General features: G+C 43.7%; 1 pseudogene; it reads left to right on the plus strand.

Annotated features, from left to right (window-relative positions):
- The first annotated feature begins 307 nt into the window (after positions 1-307).
- On the plus strand, positions 308-5,343 carry LOC125524449 (annotated as a pseudogene).
- Positions 5,344-7,602: the final 2,259 nt, after the last annotated feature.

The raw sequence follows: 7,602 nt of genomic DNA on the forward strand, positions 1-7,602 counted from the left end.
CTCCACATGCTTTGGGATCAGGTCATAAAACCAGATTGAGGGAATAATGGCCGGAAAAAAAACTCCCTCATGCGAGATGGCTGGAAAAAAGGAACCTGTCTTCCTAGACATACGTGAGCAGGCGAAAAAAAAAGTGGGAGATGGACCTTGTGTGGGGCATTCGATGCGCATTCAACGGTGAATGGACCGTTCGGACCTGTTGCAGAATTCCGAACGCTCGGAATTTATATAATTCAATGGCATTGCGTGAGCATTATTACTAAAAGCTAGGAGCTGATAGCCGAGAGGAGAGGGAGATCGATCGACCATGGATGTCACAGCCGATCGCACACGGGTGGCACCGGAGATCGAGAAGGCTGTCGACAACATCGCCATGGAGTCGGACCCGCGCTGGCGCGCGAGCGGCAGTTGGAGCCCGTGCAGCCGTGGCAGGAGCAGCTGACGATCCGGGGAATGGTGGCAGCGCTGTTGATCGGTGTCATCTACACAGTCATCGTGATGAAGATCGCCCTCACCACCGGGCTGGTGCCCACGCTCAACGTCTCCACCGCGCTGGTCGCCTTCCTCGTGCTCCGCGGCTGGACCCGCGGGCTCGCCCGCCTCGGCATCTCGTCCCGCCCCTTCACCCGGCAGGAGAACACCGTCACGTCATCGCAAGTGCCGGTCCGTCACGTCAGCCAGTAGTACACAACTACACGTAGCACCATCCATAAGTTCTTGTGCTGGTTCTTGATGAGTAGCTAGCGATTATTTTCTGCGTGCGCTGCTGCTGCAGGTGGGTTTGGGTCGACATTGCTGGGCCTCAACAAGAAGACGTACGAGCTTGTCGGGGACTCGCCGGCAACGTGCCCGGGAGCTACAAGGAGCCAGGCATTGGGTGGATGACGGGATTCCTTCTGGGCATCTGTTTTGGAGGCCTCCTCAGCCTCATTCTCTTGTATCTATCATCTATCGTTCTTAAGAAGTTGCTTCCCACTTTTTTCTATTCTTTCATCATGCACATTGTCCACGTCAGCGGATTGCCACGTCATTATTCGGTTTCCAAAATCATCCGATTAATCTTATTCCCTAAGGTCACGGCGCTGCATGCAAGTGTCCGTCTCGCTAGGCATGCTCGATAAACCGCAATCAATATGTGTATGCAGTGATTCGAGCATCTTAAAAACTCCTCATGTTAAATTCCTGGAAAGTACTATGTGCGTCTCCTTAATTAGCTTTTGGCATTAATTCAAAGAGGCAGGCAGCCAGACCAACGCATGCGGTCGTGTAATTTTGCATGCGTGGGAACGTGGGTGGGTGATTGATCCAATTAAGGGCAGCACTGATTCCGTTTCAGCACCAATGATTTGTTCCCTAAAAAAAATCCCACCGGTTCTCCTCATCTTCTCTCTCCATATATACCGCGCTGACGCGGATGATGCCTTCAGGCGTTGTCACCATCGAAGAGCTGCTCACTGCAGCCGGCTCCAGGCCTCATGATCGTTTCCTTTATCTCTATTGCTCACGGAGCCCTGCAATCCCCGCCGTTGCAGGTACATGACGCCACCGCTCTCCTCCAAAATCACTTGTGCGAGAGGTGGGTGCTCTCCTTCCTCTCAATTTTCTCATATATATGAACGTAATTTTTGAGTTAGCTTGGTTTGACGCTCTGATTTGTGTGTTGTTTTCATAGTAGGAATCTCGTTTCCATCCCCAGCGACGTCCTCTACGGCAACAAGTCCGGCCAGTCTCTCTCCCCCAAACTCATTTCTAACTCAACTACTGCTGACACATATATCGAGATGCGATGGATCATTGATGTTTCTCCAATCTGGTTGTTTTTTTTTTATTGGAGGCACTAGATGATGGAACATTTTTTCTTCCCTTCCTTTGTGTTCTTTAGGGTTGTGGAAAGAACAAACAGATGAAGCTACCATGTATTGTTCCCCAACAACTGTATCTCTCTGTCTCCCTCCCTCTCACACATGTTAATTTAGTACAAATTCGGTACTTTTGTTGCTCTTTTCTGGTTGTTTTGTAGAATCACAACATGTGGCATATTGGGGTTCATTTCAGGTAATTTGTTCCCTATGAGTAGTATTCCATTGTGAATTTTTTGGTATCTTTCTGTTACCTTTGTGATACAATTGTGTGATTGACATTGTTTTTCTTCCCAATACTGCAGGGGTCTACTGTTGTCACAACTGACAACAATCATCTACCTACATAAATGAAAAAAAAATATGAAGCGACTCTTATGAACATACTTGCATTCTCCCTCTTATGAACATACTTGCATTCTCTCTCAAATTTACGATAACTACTATAGATTTACTATACATGATTTTTTTATAGATAGAATATCAATATTTCATTGTTATGCTTCTAATAACAATCCAAACCACAAAGTTTTTTCTCGCAGAGAGATCAGGTATGGGCTTTTCTCATTGTCCTTCAATTTAATTGCTCTTTGTTTATCTTGCAAAAAAATTGCTCATTGTTTGTTGGTAGTGTGTTAAATAATACTCTATTTAGTAAAATGGAGTGCACATGTTTCTATTAAGTAACGATGACATTTTGTATAGTTGGTTATCTTTAGCTCAATAAGTAGATCAAGGTGGAGAAGGCAAGATGATTACTATTCGGGCAAATTAGTATGAAGTATATATTTTTCTTCCTCCGATGCACTTCCAATAGACAACCAAATGATACTATCTTGAAATATATGTTACTTCTCTTAATGTTGGTGATGCATTCTTCTAATTTTGTAAATATGGAGAAAGTCTACCATATATTAATTTGCATTACTTTTTATACCATTCAAAGCTTCAAATAGACATGTATTTATATTATTGTTTCCATTAATCTTTCTCACTCTATAAATCCTCCTACACACTGCTACAAATTCCCGTAGCAACGCGCGGGGTATCATCTAGTTAGTACAAATTAATCATCCTTTCTCCCTTTCGTTAATCATGTAGACTTGGGCTGGGTGAGCCTTAGGTTAATTATAGAGAGCATTTAATTTGGCAGAGACATATGATGGAGTAGTACAAGCAATCAATCAAGATTCAAGAGTAATACATGGGTATTTTCGTCTTCGTGATGGACAATATTTTTTTGTTTTGAAATGTCGATGTGCACCTATAGTCTTTGCCTCTGACTTCAAACTTCCATGAGGGCGACGCCTAGCTAGAATTTGACCCGAAATGTATGAACCAAATTCGGTCACCATGACGGCACGGCCGGGTTCTCACCGCTTTTTGAACGCAATAATAGATTTGATGATGTTTGCTACTCTGGTTACAAGAGATATTGCAAGTCATGACATGTGTATCATGTTCTGAATACAACAATTGAATAATTGTTTTAGACTTTGGACTCAAGATTCATGGTCCATTTGTTTCAATACAAGTTTAAAGAGGAATTTATACATTATGTGTTGGAAATCTTGTACAATTAATTTTTACCCATGTTTCTTTGCGACGCGATGATTTTGCAAAATGTATTCAGGTTTTGGCGGTCGACTACAAACTAACCTACCTAAGTGGGAGTGCAACTGATGTACTTATTAATGGGTTTCACACCCCCCCCCCCCCAAGGGAGACAAGAATGCAAAGTACGGATTATGTCACCTTTGTCATGCCCATTACATAACATTACATTACATTGCCATTGATTAACTAAAACAATGATTCAAACAAGGTATGATGAATTATTATTTGATTTTTCATGACAGGAAACAAGTCAACGGGTTCCTAAAATACTTTGGGATCAACTTTATGTGGAGCTTCTTTCAAAGGTTCTACACTGGAGGCCCTGTTTGCGGTTTTGTCCAGTTCCCTACTTTTGGTCTCAAGGCTTGGAAACAAACTTGTGCATTTTTCGTTTCTACAGTTTCACAATATGATATATCAATAATTTTTTCTTACTCAACACTTCTGGGTGTGACAGGGTCTTCTTTGACTTTAGCCTCACATATGTGGGTGCCGGAATGATTTGCTCACACCTAGTGAACCTCTCCACTCTATTGGGTGCAGTTCTTTCATGGGGGAAAATGTGGCCACTCATTACCAAACAAAAGGGGGTTTGGTACCCTGCAGATGTACCAGCAAGCAGCATGAAGAGCTTCTACGGTTACAAGGTAACATGCTTTTTTGTGTATGTTAGAAATTTGATAAATAATAGACATCACTTAAAGGGTTTATGTCACCAGTATCAATCACTCACGTTACAGGCCTTCTTCTATGTAGCTCTGATAATTGGAGATGGCCCTTACCAATTCTTGAAAGTCACACTTGTAAAAGCCTATATCAAAGATTAAACCTCAATATTGTTACCAACAAAGGTGAGCAAAGCATACAATTTTTGTATTTTATCGTACTCATCTAACCTCATCGTCTAATGTGTAAAGTGAATGGACAAAATGCAGTGATAGATAAGGACGGTAGGGCTTCACTAGAGGAACTGCAGCGCGACGAGATCTTCAAGAGTGACAACATACCCTCTTGGATGGCATACATAGAGTATGCCTTGCTTAGCATCATCTCATGAATCATCACACCCCCAATGTTCTGGCAGATCAAGTGGTACTATGTGATAGTAGCCTATCTCCTTGCACCTATGCTTGGGTTCTCCAATTCCTATGGAGTGGGTCTCACTGACATCAACATGGCCTACAACCACGGCAAGATTGCCCTCTTCATCTTTGCGGCCTGGGCTGGCAAGAAAAATGGTGTAATTGTTGGCCTAGTTGGTGGTACGCTGGTAAAGCTGTTGGTCTTCATGTCTGCTGAGTTGATGCATGACTTGAAGACGAGTTATCTCACGTCGACATCCCCACGATCCATGCTTGTTGCATAGGCTGTCGGGACAGGCATGGGCTGCATTATCTCACCCCTCACCTTCATGCTCTTCTACAAGGCATTTGACGTTGGTAACCCAGACGGATATTGGAAGGCGCCGTATGCACTAATATACCATTGTATGGCAATTATTGGTGTGGAAGGCTTCTCAGTTTTGCCAAAGCACCGCCTCTCAGTCTCTGCTGGAATTTTTGCATTTGCGATGCTTCTGAGTATTGCAAGGGATATCTTACCACGTAGGTATGTCAAGTATGTGCCCCTGCCGATGGCAATGGTGGTGCCTTTCCTTGTAGGTGGGAGCCTTGCCATTGACATGTGCATCGGGAGTTTGGTGGTATTTGTGTGGGAGAAGATGGATAAGAAGGATGCTACCATCCAAGTGCCCGCTGTTGCGTCCGGCTTGATCTGTGGGGATGGCATATGGGTATTCACGTCTTCACTGCTTGCTCTTGCCAAGATTAACCCTCCGATCCGCATGAAGTTCACTCCTGCCAGCTAGAGAGTTTTCTCAGTCCCACCTTCTTGAAATATCTCTGGATTTTACTTTGTGGTGCAAGTGTTCCACGGTTGAAACCTTGTGGAGCACATTTTATGGTGTGTATGATTCCATGGCATTATATCTTTGTGGCTATCTTTATTTCTTACGATTTTATGTTGGTCATGCGCTTAAATTTTCAATGAAGTGTATCTACAGAGTTTTGTTATGAACTCTATGATTGTAATTTTTTGCTACGTTAATGTTCTTTAGACGAAAGGTATGGTTTATTCACAAAGATATACATGTGCACCTACACTTTTTGTGGAATTGGATGCATGCACACGATTAGGTGGAAATTTCATCGCAACAAAAATATTTGTGTGAAAATTGTACAACCACATCCTATGTGTGGAAATATTATTCCTCACTTATTTTCTAATTCACTCACCAATTGTTTGGCAAACTTCCCTGTCTTATATTCCAAGAATTGTGGGGATAAATCCCACATAATAGTATAAAGTTTACAATAGCTAGCAACAAGAAAAATAAAGATTGCAACCATTCTAGACAACACATGAATGGCTACAGGATATCGACCAACACATATTGAACTAGCAACTTCCCGAATCCACACGTGGATGTAGGGATGAGAAACGTGTCCCCAAACAAACACCTCCACAGACAGAAGCCGATTGCGTCGCTGGCTCACCGTTTTGGTTGCCACTAGCTAGACTGGCGGAAGGAATACCCTCTAGAGATCCTCGAGTCAGACAACCAAGTGGATCCAAGGATGCAGAGTCTTCTAGCACCACAGAAGATCAATGAGCACATGCACTGTCATTCGAAGGAAACGATTTTGTGATTGGAGATCTCCACACAAGGAATCTTACAACACGAACAAACTAGCTACAACACCACAACTGCTCAAGACCGCATGATGGGCCTCTAAACTACAGGTTGGAAGTGGAGAAGGAACAAAGAGAATTACGTCACTCGCTAAGATTGCCCCCTGTCAACGCAACATAATGGCCAGTAAACATCGACAACGTGGGAGGGAACCAACGCCATGAATTGAGAATGGAAACACATGCCTTGCCCCCAACCCATTGACAACCTCAAGAGATCGAACATGGAGCATAGCAAGATCAACGCCGGAGAAGATAAAGAGGAAATTCAAGGTAACTTAGATGAATGTGGGGGTATTTATTGAAGAAAAGAAGAAGACCACAATCTGCTAGAACAACTCCTAAATAAGGAGAAGAGACAACAAATCCAACAAGAACATAACAAGAGACATTATTAGGGATGGGGGAATTGATACGTCTCCGTCGTATCTATAATTTTTGATTGTTCCATGCCAATATTCTACAACTTTCATATACTTTTGGCAACTTTTTATACTATTTTTGGGACTAACATATTGATCCAGTGCCCAGTGCCAGTTCTAGTTTGTTGCATGTTTTTTGTTTCGCAGAGTATCCATATCAAACGGAGTCCAAACGGGATAAAAACTGACGGGGATTTTTTTGGAATATATATGATTTTTGGGAAGAAAAATCCACGCGAGATGGTGCCCGAGGGAGGCACGAGGCAGGGGGGCGTGCCCCACCCCCCTAGGCGCGCCCCTGACCCTCATGGCCACCCCATAAGGCGGTTGATGCCCTTCTTTCGCCGAAAGAAAGTTAATATCCGGATAGAGATCGTGTTAAAATTTCAGCCCAATCGAAGTTACGGATCTCCGGAAATATAAGAAACGGTGAAAGGGTAGAATCTGAGAACGCAGAAACAGAGAGAGACAGAGAGACAGATCCAATCTCGGAGGGGCTCTCACCCCTCCCACGCCATGGAGGCCATGGACCAAAGGGAAAACCCTTCTCCCATCTAGGGAGGAGGTCAAGGAAGAAGAAGAAGGAGGGGGCTCTCTCCCCCTCGCCTCCGGTGGCGCCGGAGTTCCACCGGGGGCCATCATCATCACCGCAATCTTCACCAACAACTTCACCGCCATCATCACCAACTCTTCCCCCCCTCTATGCAGCGGTGTAACCCCTCTTTTAGCCGCTGTAATCTCTACTTAAACATGGTGCTCAACGCTAGATATTATTTCCCAATGATGTATGGCTATCCTATGATGTTTGGGTAGATCCGTTTTGTCCTATGGTTTAATTGATGATCGTGATTGGTTTGAGTTGCATGTTTTATTATTGGTGCTGTCCTATGGTGCTCTCCGTGTCGCGCAAGTGTGAGGGATTCCTATATTAGGGTTTGCAATATGTTCATGAT

This window comes from Triticum urartu, chromosome 7 (genome assembly GCF_003073215.2).
Source record: "Triticum urartu cultivar G1812 chromosome 7, Tu2.1, whole genome shotgun sequence".
Classification (NCBI taxonomy): domain Eukaryota; kingdom Viridiplantae; phylum Streptophyta; class Magnoliopsida; order Poales; family Poaceae; genus Triticum; species Triticum urartu.